Source organism: Pteropus medius, unplaced genomic scaffold (genome assembly GCF_902729225.1).
Source record: "Pteropus medius unplaced genomic scaffold, Ma_sr-lr_union100, whole genome shotgun sequence".
NCBI classification, from domain to species: domain Eukaryota; kingdom Metazoa; phylum Chordata; class Mammalia; order Chiroptera; family Pteropodidae; genus Pteropus; species Pteropus medius.
In genome coordinates, this window is record NW_024351647.1 from 2,548,216 (window position 1) to 2,565,607 (window position 17,392).

At 33.2% G+C, this 17,392-nt stretch overlaps 1 protein-coding gene across 1 annotated transcript in view; it reads right to left on the reverse strand.

Annotated features, from left to right (window-relative positions):
- The window catches only part of SPRED1 (sprouty related EVH1 domain containing 1), a 101,758-nt gene that overhangs the window by 55,931 nt on the left and 28,435 nt on the right, over positions 1–17,392 (reverse strand). The gene's annotated exons all lie outside the window — the stretch shown is intronic.

The following is a 17,392-nucleotide window of genomic DNA, read 5'->3' on the forward strand; positions in this document are numbered from 1 at the left end:
TTCAAGCACATTTGATTGCCATGAAACAAGTCATGAAAAACCCCAGAGACAAACACTGTCAAATTACACAGGCCATCATCAAACTTGCCTGTATATACTTACCTGCTGCAATATAATCAGGACAAATTACTGCTGTATTTTGAGACATTTAATAGTGACATCTCTAAGTTTCTAACTTTTCTGGAATATATTATAAATAAAATGCTGAAACTCAAATATCCCATTTTTCCATGTCTTCCAACGACTGGGAATCGAAATCACACAAATCATATAAAAGCAAATGTTCTCTTTCAGTAACTTATCAAGCAAGTTAGTGTGTAGAAACCTTTCATACCTTCTTTTTGGCAGACTCCATTCTTAAAGAAACTACATTCTAGTTCCATTCAGAATCATTTCCCAATATTAATCACAATCATTCTTTATATAAAATCAAAGAAATGTGTCTCATATACTAATGTTCTAGACAACTGACATCTAAGCATTTTTGTTCTAAAACTTTTAATTATTGATGAAACCCTTCCTAAAAATAGTATACCTTGCTGACGTCTTAGAAAATTATACTAAATGTAACTTAAATTTGTCTTGGTTATTAGGACTATCAAACAAGGGTCTATGTAATAGTTCTGTGCTACTTAGTATCTCTGTACGTTCCAAGTATTAGGTTGTCAGTTATTCCTCTTGTCATAGTGTTGGTGTGAAATCTCTCCCTTGCTTTTTTACTTTACATATTTACTTTATTGAGGTATATTTTACACACAATAACATATACTGAACTTAAATACACAATTCAACAAATTCTGGCAAATGTATACATCTGCATAACCAACATAATAATCAAAATATAGAAGATTTTAATGACTTCAAGAAAATTCCCATAAACCTCTTTCCCATCAAACAGGTAACCATGGTTCTGATTTCTAATATAAACATTAGTTTTGCCTGTTATGAGACTTCATATAAATGGAATCAAACAGAATTACTACTTGCACCCTTTAGGTCTGACTTCTTTCACTAATTATGTTGTTGTATTAGTAGTTCATTCTTTTTTACTGCTAAGTAGTCCTCTCACTGAATAAATATATTACATTTCATTTATTCTTGTACATTAATGTGTATTTGGATTGGTCCTAGTTGTTGACTATTATGAATAACCTGTTATAAACATTCTAGTACTAGTCTTTTTGTAGACAGATGTTTTATTTCTCTTAATTACCTATGAATGGAACTGATGGGTCACATAGTAGTATATTTAACTCTAAACTAATAAACTATTTCCCACAGTAGTGGTACAATTATACATTCCTATCAGTAATGTATGATAGTTTCAGTTGTTCCACATCCACACCAATATTTGGTATTTTCAAACTTTTAAATTTTATTCATTGTAGTGAGTATGTAGTGGTAACCCACTGTGGTTTTAATGTCCATTTCCCTGATGACTCATGATGTTGAGCATCTTTTCATAACCTTATTTGCCATTTATGTACCATCTTTTTAAGTCTTTTGACCATTTTTTTATTATGCAGTCTTTTATTACTGATTTTTAGAAGTTCTTTATATATTCTGACACGTCTTCTGTAAGAGAGCTATACACTTTTAAAGCTGTACTGTGCCGTGACTGAGTGAATAGTCTGTCCAACTTTCTTAAGTTGGATCCTGGCTCAACAACTTACTCGCTGTGTGACCTTGAGAAGTTACAGAATCTATCTTTAATAAATGTAAACAATGCCTGATATAATAAACACTATGTAAGTATTAGTTATTATTGCAATGAAGAATTTTAAACTGAAGTAGTTATCATCCTGGTATCTGAAAGTCAAGTAGGACCTAGGAAAAAATAAAATTTACATGATCAACTATAATTCTCTACTATCGGGGTCAAAATAATTCTTTAGGTAGAAGCTCTGAAAGTCTTTAGTTTTATTGGTATATAACCTAAGCTTTTTATTATTCAGTTATTCAGAGGCTCTAATTCTTGTTTGGGCCCAGTTCTTACCAATATTCAACTCAGAACTGGTCAATGAAGGTGTGGGTACATAAAGGGTGGGCTGACATAAGTATCAAACTGGAATCCTCCTGGGATAGGATGGAACAAGTACTTCTACTATAAACATGATATGCATCCCAAGAAGCTGGGGAAGCTTATTACAGTGGGAACCAAGTTGGAGGGATAGAATCAATACTAAATGGTAGTCATTTGGTTTACCAAGAATCTAAGTCTAAGGATACACCAGAAGCATAGCTCATTAACTTAGACATATTAGGTTCAAATTAAATGTCTATGAACTAAACTCATTCATTTAAAGCTCAACACATCTGAAGTTCAGTGAAGTTAAAGTAGGAAGGTAGAAGTGAGTCAAAATCTAAATTCGAGTTCCCAATTATCATTTAAGTGTCTATTTTACTACAGGATCCTGACTCTTCCTTCTCGTATAATTATGTAGTAAACTGGGAAATGTTAAGAATTTTATACTAGATTCCATAAGACTTAGAAGACCCAAGAAGTAAAATACCCAATTTAGAAGCTCAGGGTATATTTTGACTTCAGAATGTGGGAGTAGTTATCCTCTTTAGGGCACAGATTCTTATTTCGTCATCTTTGAATCTTACTAATTTTCTCATTTACAGTTTGTATGCTTCTCGGGCATATTTTATATTTTAAAAATATTAAAATATGCACACTATTAAAAATATATATTTTAAAACACTTAGTGGTTATTTTAGGATAGTGAAATTAGGTATTTTCCCTTCATTTCTGAGTTTCTTCAAAAATTACTTAGTATTTATGAGTTAAAAGTAATTTAAATACATTAAAAACCCACATTCTAAACTGTGGCTTTACTCAAGATACTGTAAAAATTTTATAATGTTATTTTTAACAGTGTATAAATGTTTTAAACAAAAGTACCCCTAACATAATTCCTCTTACTGCCCCCATCTTCTTTAGTTATTTTACTTTATAAAAATGTGCCACCTAGACGAGATGTACTGTTCTTTCTAGGAAAATCAGATAAAGATTTCTTGACTGGAAGAGTAAGGCTGAGTGATTCACTGTTCACCTTAATACAACAAAAGAGGTTTTAAAGGTGGCCAGTAATTTATACAAACTTTTTTTGAATTTCATGTTTTCAACTGTACCAAATACAAGTTTCCCTTATCTATAAAAGTTGCTCCTTCAAGCTTTAAAGTAGTCCAGAAGCTTAGATAAATCTGTATTCCCCTACACCATAGCCTTCACTAATTTATAATTTAACAACTCAGCTTTCAACTTCATGACCTAAGACTAGACTACTTACCATAAAATTCCTCAAGTTGTTTCAGTAATGGTGGGTTTTTGTTTTTGTTTTTTTGATAGGCCTTCATTCTTGCCAAGGTTAATGTTTTCTTTCAACTGTGTTTTTAATCTCATAACCTCCTTGCCTTCAAATGTCCTTCTCTTTTCCCAAATAAAAGCAGTAACTCTTGTCTAAAACATGCAACCACTCACAAAGACTAATAGCAGCTCTTACAAACTTTGTCATACTCTGCCTTGTAGCATAAAATTTGCACTGATCATCCCTTCCTTAGATGAATGTGACTTAAGAGCAAGAAATCAAATTGAATTCTTCTATTTAAAGTATTAATAAACTAATTCTCCTGACCATGTAAACAATAGAAGCCCAATTTAATGTGGAAAATAAAGAAAAATAAGATTTACCATTACAGAATTAAAAATCCAAAATCTGTTGAATTTTTACTCTCTGGGTTTCATATTTGCAATCAGTCTCTGACACAGCAGCCACTTAAAATGACAACTTACTCTTACTGCCAAAAAAAAAAAAAACCCTCAGAAATTTCACTCGAGTTTCTTTAAAATACTTAATTAAAAGGCATTTGTTCCCAGTGATTTATCTAAAGTCAAATGACTGTAATTAGTTCTTTAATATTATTTTCAAAAATACTTCAAGTTCTATTCTTCACTTGGTAATGAACTACATACATAACGACTTTTCAATCTAGCTTACATTCTAATGAAATGAAGAGGCTCTTATAAAATGTTGCTTGGTTTCTTTTATTTTATTCAAAATCTAAATTGTACCTCAACTGCTAATCTCTCATCTCATTTGAACAATTATACCAAGTATATTCTTTCACCCACAGTAGGGGAATTAGACAACTAATGTAGAAGTCCAGGTGAGAGGTAATGTCGGATTGGATTAGGGTGGTAATAATAGACACAGGAATAGACTGATTTGAATCTATTCTGGAGGACGAAACAAGAGGACTTGTTGATGGGGTTATAACTACAAATAAATATTCTAAGATATCTAAAATTCTTAATAGCAACCATGAGCTTTGTTTTCTAAATTTTCAACTGGTATTTCAATAAAGTTAAGGCAAAAAGAGAACCAAACACAAAAGTAAAATTCTGCCTCATTTATATTGATCCATGTAGTTTCTTTTGAAATAGCAATACTGTGTTATATATGATGTAGAATAACTAACTCTCAAGTTATACTTTATTGCATTTAATGGACAAATGCAAATTATGGTTATAGTTTCAAATTTGCATGTTGGCAAGATATTTCTTATTAAATTAAGGGTATAGTTATAAAAATTTTTACAAGCTCTAATAGTTGCAGCTGTCTACACGGAAACTGGCATTTTTTTTTTTTTAGTTTCTTTATTCCCTTGTAGAACCCTCCTGCTGTTATTACCAAGCCTATTATATATCCACCCAACTGCCTTCTTGCTCTATTCTTTCTTCCTATACTTATCTCAAATTTTCAACTAAGTGTTTGTTCTATTTATCTGCATAAATTCTTTATATTATAGATACTAATTCTTTGCTAGTTATGTGAATTATAAATATCTTCTTCCAATCTGTGGCTTCTTTTACTTTTTTAATGTCGCCTTTGAAGAAAAAAGTTATTTTACCATGGTCAAATATATTTCTTTTCCTTTATGATTTATGCTATTGACTTTTTGTAAGATCTCATACGTACCTATTTTAAACCTTTTACATCCTATTTTTTTTCTTTTTAAAGTGATTTCAGCAAACAGAATACTCTATTTTCTGTGAAACTAAGAAAGTCCCTAAAATCACCTATGTCAGGCAGAGCAAGTATTCATATATTTATACTGAATTATTGCACACACTAGTCCTTTTCCACTGCCCAGAAGTCAAATCCAATTTGGTCTTTGTTTCTCAGCTACATGTGATCTTCTGTTCATGTGATACTCTATTCTCCTGGGCAAAGGCACCAGGTCTTCACAGGCGCTGTATAGTGTGGGTGAACTGAGACCCTGTCTCCATTAATGTCTTCTCGTTTCAAGGGCCCATTCTGCTCAAGCATGGATTTGGAACAGAAAACTTCCCTATCTCACTCCTAAGCGAATCCACGTTCTAAACTTTTCTACCCTTCCATGCTTCCATGCTTTAAAACTTCCAGGTTTTTTTTTTTTTTAACTTCATTGATATATTTAAGTTAGTTCAAATAGTGCTCAATTATATCGTCACCAAAAAACTACCAAATTATTACAACAATGTTGATAATATATGTAATTTATATCCTTATCTAAGAAGTTTCCTACCAAAGGAGGGTATTTAATAAAGATTTACACAGCTTGAAAGTTTAAAAAAAAAAAAAAAAGGCATAACAAGGAGAGACTGTGGGCAGAGATTACTAAGAAAGTTATTATAACAAATTTTACATAATAAAATATCTTAATAAATATAAATAGTTACATAGATACTTGTTTATAGCACATTGTCTCAACATCAAACCTATCTAATATGAGAAGCCAGGAAATGTAGTCTGTACTTCCCGGTAACATGTACCCATCTAAAAACTGGAACGCTATTACTAAGTTAAGAGAAATGAGCAGGCTCTGTGTCTGAAAGGTAAAAGAAAAAAATTACAAGTAAGGACTTTTAACATCTTGGAATCAAACTGCCCTCAACATGGAGTCCAGAAGTGGTGGGATGGACTCCATGTTGAGGGCAGTTTGATTCCAAGATGTTATCTTTTTCAAAGAAAAAGATAGGAGAGAGTAACAGGAAAAAAAAGGAGAGAAATAGAAAGGAAAGTGTTTTAGAAATGTTAAGCTTAAGAACAGTTATAACATTATAAATGACCAACAGGCAATTAGAAATGTATACAAATTTAGGAAACAGATCTGAGAAAAAACCAGAGCAGTGTAAATAATTTTGTTGGTTTTGTGTAGTAATGGTTCTTAAATTGAGGTACCAGGGTAATTAATCATTGCTGCTGTTGCAATTGTGACAAAACTATATAAACTATCTTCCCTGAAGAAAAAATACATATGGCTAAAAACTTATATTTGAATACAATTTGGAGGTTTACAGTCCCTTCCAAGGAGTTCACAAACCTGAGATTAAGAACATTTGGTCTAAAGGGCAATGCTGCTCTGCAATAGATTTTTAGTTCTATAATTTATAGATTTATTGAGATGACATTTCCTAGCAAATTAGTTACCTGAATACTGATTAAGTGGAGTTCCATTATCCTCTCTCAAGGAAACCACAAAATTATTACACTTTCAAAGGAACAAAATATGTTAAGTAACATTAAGAAAATGAAAACAATAGCAAATATAAGGTCAGTTAAAGTGGTTAAAGTGGGAAGGGGAGGCAGAAGAGGAAGTCAGAATAAGAGAAATTTTAAGATACTACGCCGATTGGCTCTGAAAATGGAAGAAGAGTCATGAGATAAGGAATGCAGGCCTCCAGAAGCTGGAAAAGGCAAGGAAACGGATTCTTCCCCAGATCCTCCACTCAGAAAGAATGCAGTCCTTCCAATAAATACCTTGATTTTAGCCCAGTGAGATTATTTGGACTTCTAACCTTCAGACTATAATAGTATCAAACAAAATAACCCAACCTCTCAAAAAACAAAACAAAACAAAACAAAACAAAAACAAAACAAAACAAAACAAAAAAACAAAAGAGGGAGAAAGAAAAAATACTTAGAATCCTTTAAGATTTGTTCAATACAAAAGAATTTATAATATTTCTCCAGAGAGGAATACTTACAGTGACAAAACATCCTATGTTCTCTACAATAATATTTTAAGTAAACATTACCATCCAACTATTAAACATTACTAGAAACTGGATATAAGAGAAGAGGGACACCTTTAATAGAAGTAGTTTATAATTTACAGTTTTCCCCAGTCGTACAGACTTGTTCAAATATAGCCTGGCATCCCAGCCCTCTCCACATACTTCTATAGAACATACCACGAATCACATCATATGCATGTAATTCTTCTAAAGATACTGCCTCATTTTACTAAACTTGAAGCGGTTGCTCTGTGGAAGGGTAGACAGCAAATAAGGTATTTCCTGGAAAAAAAAAAAAAGCTAGAAATTCTCATGTTCAATATACAAAAATAGGCATGACTTAAGAGAGGCGATACGAACTCAGAAGACAAACAGGCACAAGAGTCCTCTTGCACCTTAGATGGAGACTTTGAGAAATAAACATCTGCTTGAGAAGGGTTCCTTGGTGGTAAGAGATAAATGATTTTCGCCCTTTGAAAGCAGGCATAGGTTTAACAGAGAGTTATTCGTATAGACTCCAAGCCGAATTTGTACAATCTCTAAAATGTAATATGTTATCTAGCTTTATTTCTTACTCTTCGGGAAGTCTCTGGTGCCTATCATTGAGTTAGGTACCCTATGTAAATGTAGGAGACTCAAATAATTGATATTTTATGGTTAGCTGTGGTTAATATTCTTATTTAAAGCAAAAATAGGAGATTGTTCCATTTTTCTAATTTAGACTAGGTACATGATATCTTGGTCTGTACCAATATGAAGTTATATGAGAAGTTCCTTTCCACCAGGTAGGAAGAAGGTATAGTAGTCTATTACTCTTGTTTCTTGGGATCTTCAGTAAAATTATATTGCTTGGTCTTACCTGTGCTACCAGAGATATTAATGAAAAAACTGTGGATTCATAACTAAGATGAATATTCTTCTGACTGCTTTGGGGCAATAGCAAGAGCTTCATTGAGAGAGCTCTCTCTAGTGAGGGCACAGACTCACGGAAAGTCAGTTGACACTCCAGAGGTAATTCTTTCATTGTCAACATTATAAGATGGCTTTCACTAAGCAAGCCAACAGAATCCCTCATATTTAGTACCCACAACTTTTCGATATGTTGCTAACTCCTTCTATATGATTCTGTACATGTAACTTTGTTTAGTAGAAGTGAAGAGCACTCACTGTTTCAAAAGCACCTGGAGGCAAGTATTTAGAGTACAGCTTTACTCATGCTGAGAATGTGTATAACATCTTGGCATTTAATGGGAAGGAACAGAGGAATAACAAGGGAAGCTAGCAACCCTGCATATCTAGGATGCAAATTCTTCAGGGATCAGGTAAATGAGCCAAGGATGCTAAAAAGATATGGAGTCAGAGGCGGTGATCCAAATTAATCTGCGGAATAATCTCCTGAGAAAAAGGAAATACCTTCACATATAGCATTAAAAATCACCAATATCTAAGAGGCCCTTATACAGCCAAAATTGAAAATAAGTCCTAAAAGTATTTCCATAAAATAAGCATTTAATAAATACTTATACAGTTGAATCCAGAAATAAAAAAAAATCAGATGAAGCAGGCGAAATGCTCAGTTCCTCTTATAAATATATACCCAAGAGTGCTTTCCAAAAGTAGACAGCACGAGATGTCTTACTTGATCAAATGAGAATCTAGTCAAAATTTAGAAGACTTCAGCGATGTAGGTACATAATTACACAACATTAACCATGTTTCATCCTATACAAGAAAATTTACAGAGTTCCTCTAAAAATGCCACACTACTTAGAGAATAGAAAGTATAATGGCAAATAGCTAATCCTAATTGTGCAATTATAGGACCTTTGAAAATTTTAGATATTTTTCCCTTCCAAATGCAACATAAATGGATTCAATTTTCACTGAAAATGTGATACTCTACTGCAGTGATGTCCCATAGTGATATAATGCAATCCATATATGTAATCTTCAATTTTCCAGTAGTTCCATTAAAAAGTAAAAAGACGCAGTGAAAGTTGCTCTAAGGACCTCGCCCTTAACAGAAATACTAAAAACAGAGCAAAAAAATGTCAGGATAAATTCTGTCAGAATTCTAGAAAAACAGTCAAAGGTTTACAGAGACCAAGCAAAGCTAAATTAAAAGGCAACTTAAAAATGGTTGGAAAGCTCTGTGGCACTTTTACTTGTCTTTGGCCTAACCCCACTCCCCACCCTTGCACATCAGCAGTGGTCTTGAATATGACAGACAGGCCTGTATTCTCAGCATGGGATCCTGGTTCCTGATTCTGGAGGGAGCAGAACAGACCTTAGTCTCAAAGAGTTCTGTCTAGAGCTGTGTGAAGGACCAACACTTGGCACTTGCATTCCTCAAGCACACTGTAAAGCAAACAAAAAACCAGCTATGAACTACCAGTTACTGCTAGGGACAAAATATTACAGAGGCCAACAATAGATGTGCCAAAAGCCTGGAAGAAAAGCTAAGGAGACAGATTCTTTAGAAAATTAGAGCTGATTAAAACTGATCTCATATACTGGGGAATTTAGGAAGCCACATGCATACCCAGGGCAGGACACATGTTCTGAAAAGATCTGAGAAGACCCCAAGTTTTCATCTTGGTTCTGAAAAAGCAGAAAGTAAGGGGTAAGGCGGGAGTTGTAAAAAGCTAAGCACTGAAGCAGTGCCTTGATCCAGAGATAATCTACAAAGATTGAGAGAGTTTTTCCTTTTTCCTTTCCTTCCTTCTCCCCCACCCTGCCACCCCGCCCCCCTGCTTCTGGTATTCAAGGAAATCTCTGTCAAACCATGAGAGGACCACAGGCTAAAGACACTAAGACTCCAGAGACCACACATGGCAAAGAATAAAGACTTCACAAAAAGTTTAGAAAAGTAACTAAACAAACAACTACAGCCCACAACTAGCAACAAAAACAAACCCTGAAGATTGGGAAGTATGTAATTTCCAGAGTTATCACATTATAATATTCAAACTGTTCAGTTTTTAACAAAAATTTATGAAACATGAACATATGGACCAGTCACAGATGAAATTAACAGAAATTGTCCCTGAGGAAGCACAAATACTTTTACTCAACTGACTTAAATATATTCGAAGTAAAGGAAACCAGGAAAACAATGTGTGAATAAGTGAAAAATATCAATAAAGAAATAATAAAAAGGAATCAAACAAATTTTAGAGCTAGTAAGTACAGTAAATGAAATGAAAAATTCACTAGAAGGTTTCAATAGATTTAAGCAGGGAGAAGAATCAGTCAGCTTCAAGACAGATAAACTGAAATGATCCAGTCTGCATAACAGAAAGAAAAATGAATGAAGAAAAATGAACAGAGTGGAAGAAATCTGTAGGACACTATCAAATATATCAACATCTGTATCATGGAGAGTCAAAGAAGGGGAGAAGAGAAAGGGGCAGAGAGTGTATCTGAATAAGGGCCAAAATATTTTCCATATTTGATAAAAGATGTACACATCTACGATTCCATGAAGTTAAACTCCAAAAAAGATAAAGAAATCAAGACAAATAAATAATCGAGTTGCTGAAAGACAAAGAATCTTGAAAGCAGCAAGAGAAAAGCTATTCATATATGAAGGACTCTCAATAAAATGAAGAGCCAATTTCACACAGATAACAATGGAGGCCAGCAGCAGTAAGAGGACATATTTAAAGTGCTAAAAGAAAAAGAACTGTCAACCAAGAACCATACACAGCAAAACTGTCCTTCAAAATGAAGGAGAAATTAAGGCATTCTCAGTTAACTAAAAAGCTGAGGAAGTTTGCCAGTAGTAGATCAGCTCTCCAAGAACTTCAGGATAAAATGAAAGAACACTAGACAGTTACTCAAAGACATATGAAGAAATAAAGAACTCTGGTAAGAGGTTACTACAAATATAAAACATTAAGGTATTTTTGGTTTGTAACTTCTTTTTGTTTCCAATAATTATAAATCTATATTAATAGGCTCATTAAAGTATAAAGATGTAATTTATGACAATAACAACATAAAAGGGAGTGAGAGCTATATAGGAGCAGAGCTTTTATATCCTATTAAGCTAAGCTAGTATCGATTTAAGTTGTTATAAATTTAGGATGTTAATTGTAATCCCCATGGTAACCACTAAGAAAATATCTAAAAATATATAGAGAATAAGAAATTAGAAGGGAATTAAAAATACACTACATAAAAAAATCAAATACTTAAAAAAGAAATGGAGGAAATAAAGAACAGAAAAGGTATAAAACACAAAAAACAAACAGCGAAATAGTAAAAGTACTTCATTATCAGTAACGACTTTACATGTAAGTAGATTAAACTCTCCAAACAAAAGGCAGAGACTAGCAGAAAGAACTAAAAGGAAATAACCAAGACCCAATTATATACTGTCTATAAGAGATTCGATTTATAACCAACACCACAAAACAGATTGAAAAGGAAAAGATGGAAAAAAAGATACTCCATGAGACAATAACAATAACCAAAAGAGAGCTAGGGTTGTTATATTAATAGCAGAGAAGATAGTTTTACTAAAGGTCAATAAATATTGATAAAAGGGTCAATTAGTCAAGATGGTGTAACAAGTATAAACATACCTGCACCAAACAGCAGAAACCAAACTATAGGAAGTAAAAACTGATAAAACTGAAGGAAGAAAAAGATCTACAATAATAGTTGAACACCTCAATACCACACTATTAATAATGAATGTAACATCTATTTTTTTAAAAAATGAAGTACTGAAATACTACAATGTAGAACCTCGCAAATATTAGCTAAATGAAAGAAGCCATATCCATAGATCATGATTACATTTATATGAAATATCCCGAATAGGTTAATCTACAGACAGAAAAGAGATTGCCAGGGAACTGGAGATAGGGGTGGGAGTGGGAGGAAAAGGGGAGTAAGTGCGTAACGGATATAATTTTTGGGTTTTTGGAGTGATAAAAATATTTTGGAACTAGAGATGGTGGTTGCACAACAATGTGAATGTATTAAATGCCTAAATTGTACACTTTAAAATGGTTAAATTTGTGAATTTCATTTCAATTTTTTACAAATAACAGGTGAAATTAATATTAATAATATATTTTAATTAACCTAAAATATCCAACATATCATTTAATAATATAAAGTGAGATATTTTACATTTTTTTCATACCAAGTCTTTGAAAATTGGTACACATTTTACATATACAGCACATGTCAATTCTGACTAGTGCTTGATAGTCACATGTAGCTAACAGCTTTCATATTAGACAGAGAAATCCTACGATTATAAAAATAAATTGTCAGGTAAGCGTATATTGAAAGAAGATGGTCTAAAAATCTGGAATGTTCACTTGCTATCATACAACACTTGCAGCTAATCCCTAATGCCTTCTCTTTTTTATAAATTAAGTACCTATCTAAGAAATAAACACATGAATATCCCTACCTTTGATTGTACTTTCTCTCCTGGAATGCTCTTTACAGCTACATAAAAGAATGGCATTTAATTCTCATTCTGGTTTCTAGAGGCTGTAAAGGCTTTTTCTGGTGAATTCAATGTATTTATCACTTATATTTTTCATTAGGCAATTACTACCCTTATGATTCTTCTAATATTTTCTATCTAACTTCAAACTTCTCCCATAGACCACATCTTAAACTTCCCTGTACCACCCATAGTGCCTCATATGCAGCAAGGACTTGATGTTCAATACTTACCTTATCTGTTCCATCACAACTTTCTCCCTACTACAACTAATGAACAATATTTCATATGCAGGTAATGATAATACCAAAAAGATGTCTGCTATATCTACTCTCAATGGGTTGTTTTCAGATAAACTAAAAAATCAAAATTCATAAAACCTGAATTAGGCTACTTAGCATCCTTAACTCAAAAACAAACAAGCAAAAAACCCCAAAACAGGACAGGAAACACAGTAGGGCAACTTCATACATACATATCTAATTTAAAGACGTGCTTGCTCATTATAATTCACTTTATTAATATCAGCTGAATATTAATATTGTTTGATTATAGGTAATTTATTCATTATAATATACTATATAAGAATAAAAATGTATTTTTAAATAATCTGAATTATAAATCTGAAAAGCACTGCTGCTTTTAACAAATAAGATATCCTACAACAGCATATCATCTAAAAATGGCACTGACAGCGGTAGAAAAAATTCTAGTAGCATTTTATTTAAAAAGTGGACTGTGATAGAACATTTTTAAACAACACTGAATATGTGTCTGGAGTTGAGACGCAGAGCAGGTGAGACTAAAAGACCTGCCAGCCAATTGTGCTGACACAGAGTAGATTTATTTAAAAGTATAAAGGCAGGACATATGCTCCTCTGAATCAAGCCTTCTGAGGAGAAAGTCTTGGCAGCTGCCAATTAACCAAAAGAACAGAGATCCCTTTGGGGATCAAAACAAAGACACTCTTGACAATGTGTCTGCTGTTAGACTAAAATAACTAAAATTTAGTTTCAGCACTAGTTTTTCTTAGTGAGATTTCCTTAACCTCTCAATTCTTCCATACTCAATAATATACATAGTAAATAATAGAGCAAAGAATTAAATGAAGGTCTGAAGAGACAGCCTATGCTTTTTTAAATCACAATTACAACTAAGCAAATGCATGATTAATATAGCTCACTGATTAAAAAAAAAAACAATATTCACGTTTATATGCATTCATCTATTCAAAACAATTATTTTATCTCATTCTTCAGGGTTCCAAGAAGCTGTTGGACTGCTGTAGAGTAAGTTAAAAAGCAATCTCTCTTGCACATGTACATGCACACATATACCCTTGCCTGGATGTGGACACAGTACACAACTGCCAGTGGGAAATTTAATAGGATCCCTGCCCTGCTTATTAAGTTGTTTGAAGTGTACAGACCATGCTTCGAACCAAAAGAGTTTTAATTTTAAATAAAACTGACTTCATTTCAAGTTGGTTCTGGTTAAGTTACCTTATTTATCTCCTCCACCCCATTAGCTCTAGGTACACAAAATCCTTATAGCCACAGCACAAAGTGCCTCTTCTCAGAGTTCAAAAGTCCTGGAATTGAGTCTTACTGTCTGATTGTCTGGCTTGGGTTACTGGATAAATCCCTTAACAAATTACACCTACAGAGAGTCCACCAAAAGGCCTAAAAGTGAAGATGGGCTGATTCCTCAAAGTAGAGTTTTTAACAGAAGAAGAATCAAGGTATGCTTGGCAATCCAAAATAACAGATGGCTATTACAATATTGAGGGAGGGAGCATAGGAGTTGATTTTTAAAATCATTTAAAGTAGGTGGCACGGGCACATCATAGAAGACACAAAAATATGCAATATATGTTATTCTTGCTTGAGCTGGAAGATTACTGAAGATAACTAGTAAAGGCCTTGGATATTCAAAAGAGAACTATTCTAGGCTTCTGTGTGGGGGGGATATCATTAAATTGATATCTAAGAATAATTATATTGAAAAATAGGATCAGGAAAGCTTAGAATAGTCAGGAAGCAGAGATAGAAAGGCAGCTAGGAAGATGTTATTTGAATCCAAATGCTATTTCAATAATGAAGCCTGGGAATACAGCTGTGTCTTTATAAGAGAGAAGTAGCAGGCAGAACCCTAGATTTGTTACTTAAACATAATTTAAAGACAGAACGAGTACTATGAAAAGTACGAAAAAAAAGCGTACAAAAATACCGAGTCAAAGATAACCTTCAAGATTCTAAGTTTTGTAAAGATTCCATCCAGTGGTGCTGCATATTATGTAAAAGATGTAGAAAAGAAGCTCTTGTCAATCTAGAATTAAAGAGTTCAGTTGTCAAGTGTGGCAAGAACACTTAAAAGAAATAACTAAAAAGCCATGGAGAGCTTAAGTAATTCAACACTCCCTGGCACTTAATAGATGTTTGATAAAAAATCGGATGTATGGATTGGATGTCTTTTACAGGCCAAATAATATACTAAACAAAATGTATCCAAAGATGAATAAAGTACAATCCCTGTTCTCAAATAATTTACAATGCGACTAACCCGAATAAATAATAAGGGCAATAATTTTTTTTAGCTGCCATCAGAGTTCAGAGGAACAAGTGATTATTTCTGGTAACAAAAGCTTCAAGAGTGAATCAGAAGGCTGTGTAAAAAAAAGTAGAATATACGACTGAAACTGAGCTTTAGGAGAAGTACTTCTTTTAAGGAAGAAGAGAGGAGTCAGTACTTTTTTTAAGGAAGAGATGGGGGTCAGAGAGCTTAAGATGGGTGAGGAAATTTGAGGAATAAAATATAATGAAAGCCAAGTCAATGATTTTGTCTTAAAATGCAAAAAAGAAGCCTAATTTGAATGCAAAAGTACTAAAGAACTGATATCAATAAATATGAAACACTCATTTCTCCAGCAAAAGAGATTAATTAAAACAATTCAGATTTTGTTAATATCACTTTAAGCCAAATCATTTTAAGATAGTCTGCATTTTAGAAAGGAATTAATAGCTATTAATACATGTTTGAATTTTCTCTTTTCATTTCACAGAAGATTCAGATTCAACCTATTCCAATACCTGTAATATTATCTTAGATCTTAAAGCAGAGGTCAAAACAAATATAAATGAGCAAATATTACTACTTTAAGTGCTTATAATACTTACACTGGTGGGGACTGTGACCATGTAAGTGGAACATTTAACACTCCACATTCCAGCAGCTGCCTAGAATGTAGACTCAGTATTATAAGAATGTTTAGATCTTTTAGAGAAGCTGAAAATCCTGCCTATATGAAATCTCCTGATTTCTTAAATGCTGACTAATTTATACGCAGACTGGCTTCACCTGCTGTTTTAACTGAATGTTATTTTTCTTTCGTTTAACAGAAACATAAATTGGTTTTACCCATTTTCACCACTGCATGTATCTATTTAACTAGGAAATAGATACAAAATATACATAGCATATTTTAGGATCTCCTAAATGCAAACAAGAGCAATTAGCCAATTAACATTTTATCCTTAGTTCCTTAAACTAAATGCTACTTTAATATATTTTTTATTTCAAAGTGATGAATACACTTTGCTCTTAAACATGAAACACAAAACATAAAATCCCAACAATTTCATTTAATAATGACTACACAAGTGACCAGGAATCATGGCCAAATTTGTTCTAGATAAAAATTCTTCTGGTTCAGAGGTTCCTAAATTCACATCTAAGGATTAGCTCTATGAGTACTGTCTGGAGAACTTTTTAAAAACACAGATTCCCACGGTCCACTCTCTGATTCCTAAGGGATGAGGCTTAGCAAACCTGTATTTTAAATTTCTGAAGTAGTTCTGATATATCGCTGTATTTGAGAATAGCTACTTATTCAGAATATTAGGAAACTATAAAACTATAAAACTAATTTTTAATTTGAATAAACAAAAAAGTGATCACTATAAAATTCTATTCAGAATAATTTCTTTCCTATCACTTCAGACAATTAATAGCTAGTTAGTCTAGTCTTGGGATTAAGATAATTTTTAAATTCCAAAGGAAAGCACTAACACAGGAACTCAATAGTCAAGGCAAAAATACTGATTTAAGACAGCCTGGCAATCTAAAATCTTTTAATAGCTCCTTGCCATAACTTATAAACCTACACCCTCTTGGCTATCTCTCTTAGCTCACTCTCTCCAACCACGACAGCATTCTTTCCACCGCTTAAACAGTTTCATCCACCCCAGGGCCTCTGCACTTCCTGTTTCGCTTGGATGTTCGCTCCCCTGAGATATACTATTGGCTGCCTCCTTATGCATCAGCTAAGTGTCATGAATCCTCCTTAAAGTGTCACGCATCCTCCTCAAAGTGGATTCTTCCAATCTAAACTAGCCCCAACACCCAGCTTCCCTCCATCCTATTCTGTTATACTCTATTTCTTTTTCTGGTTTTATTTTCCTCGTAATGTTTATGACTATCTAAAATTATCTTATTTCTTTAGCTATTTATTGACTCTCCTATTAACAACAGGATTTATGTTCTGTGAGCAGGGACCTTTCTTTCCTTGCTCATTACTGTATTGAACAGAACATTACCTGAGATGTAGTAAGTGCTCACTATATATGAATTGTTTAGTAAATGAACAAGAAAGCATATAAACTCCGAATCTTACTCTCAATTTATTAATGTGTCATATCGATGAGCCTCTCTAAAGACAACATGTTTTATAAAATTTTAGTCCTAAGCAAGATTAAAATAGGAAAATTTCAGTTCCCCAGCTTCCTCTACCTTCCTCCTCTCAGCTCCCTTCCTCACTCCTCTGTACTCTTATGGTTAGGTAATTTTTATCTGTG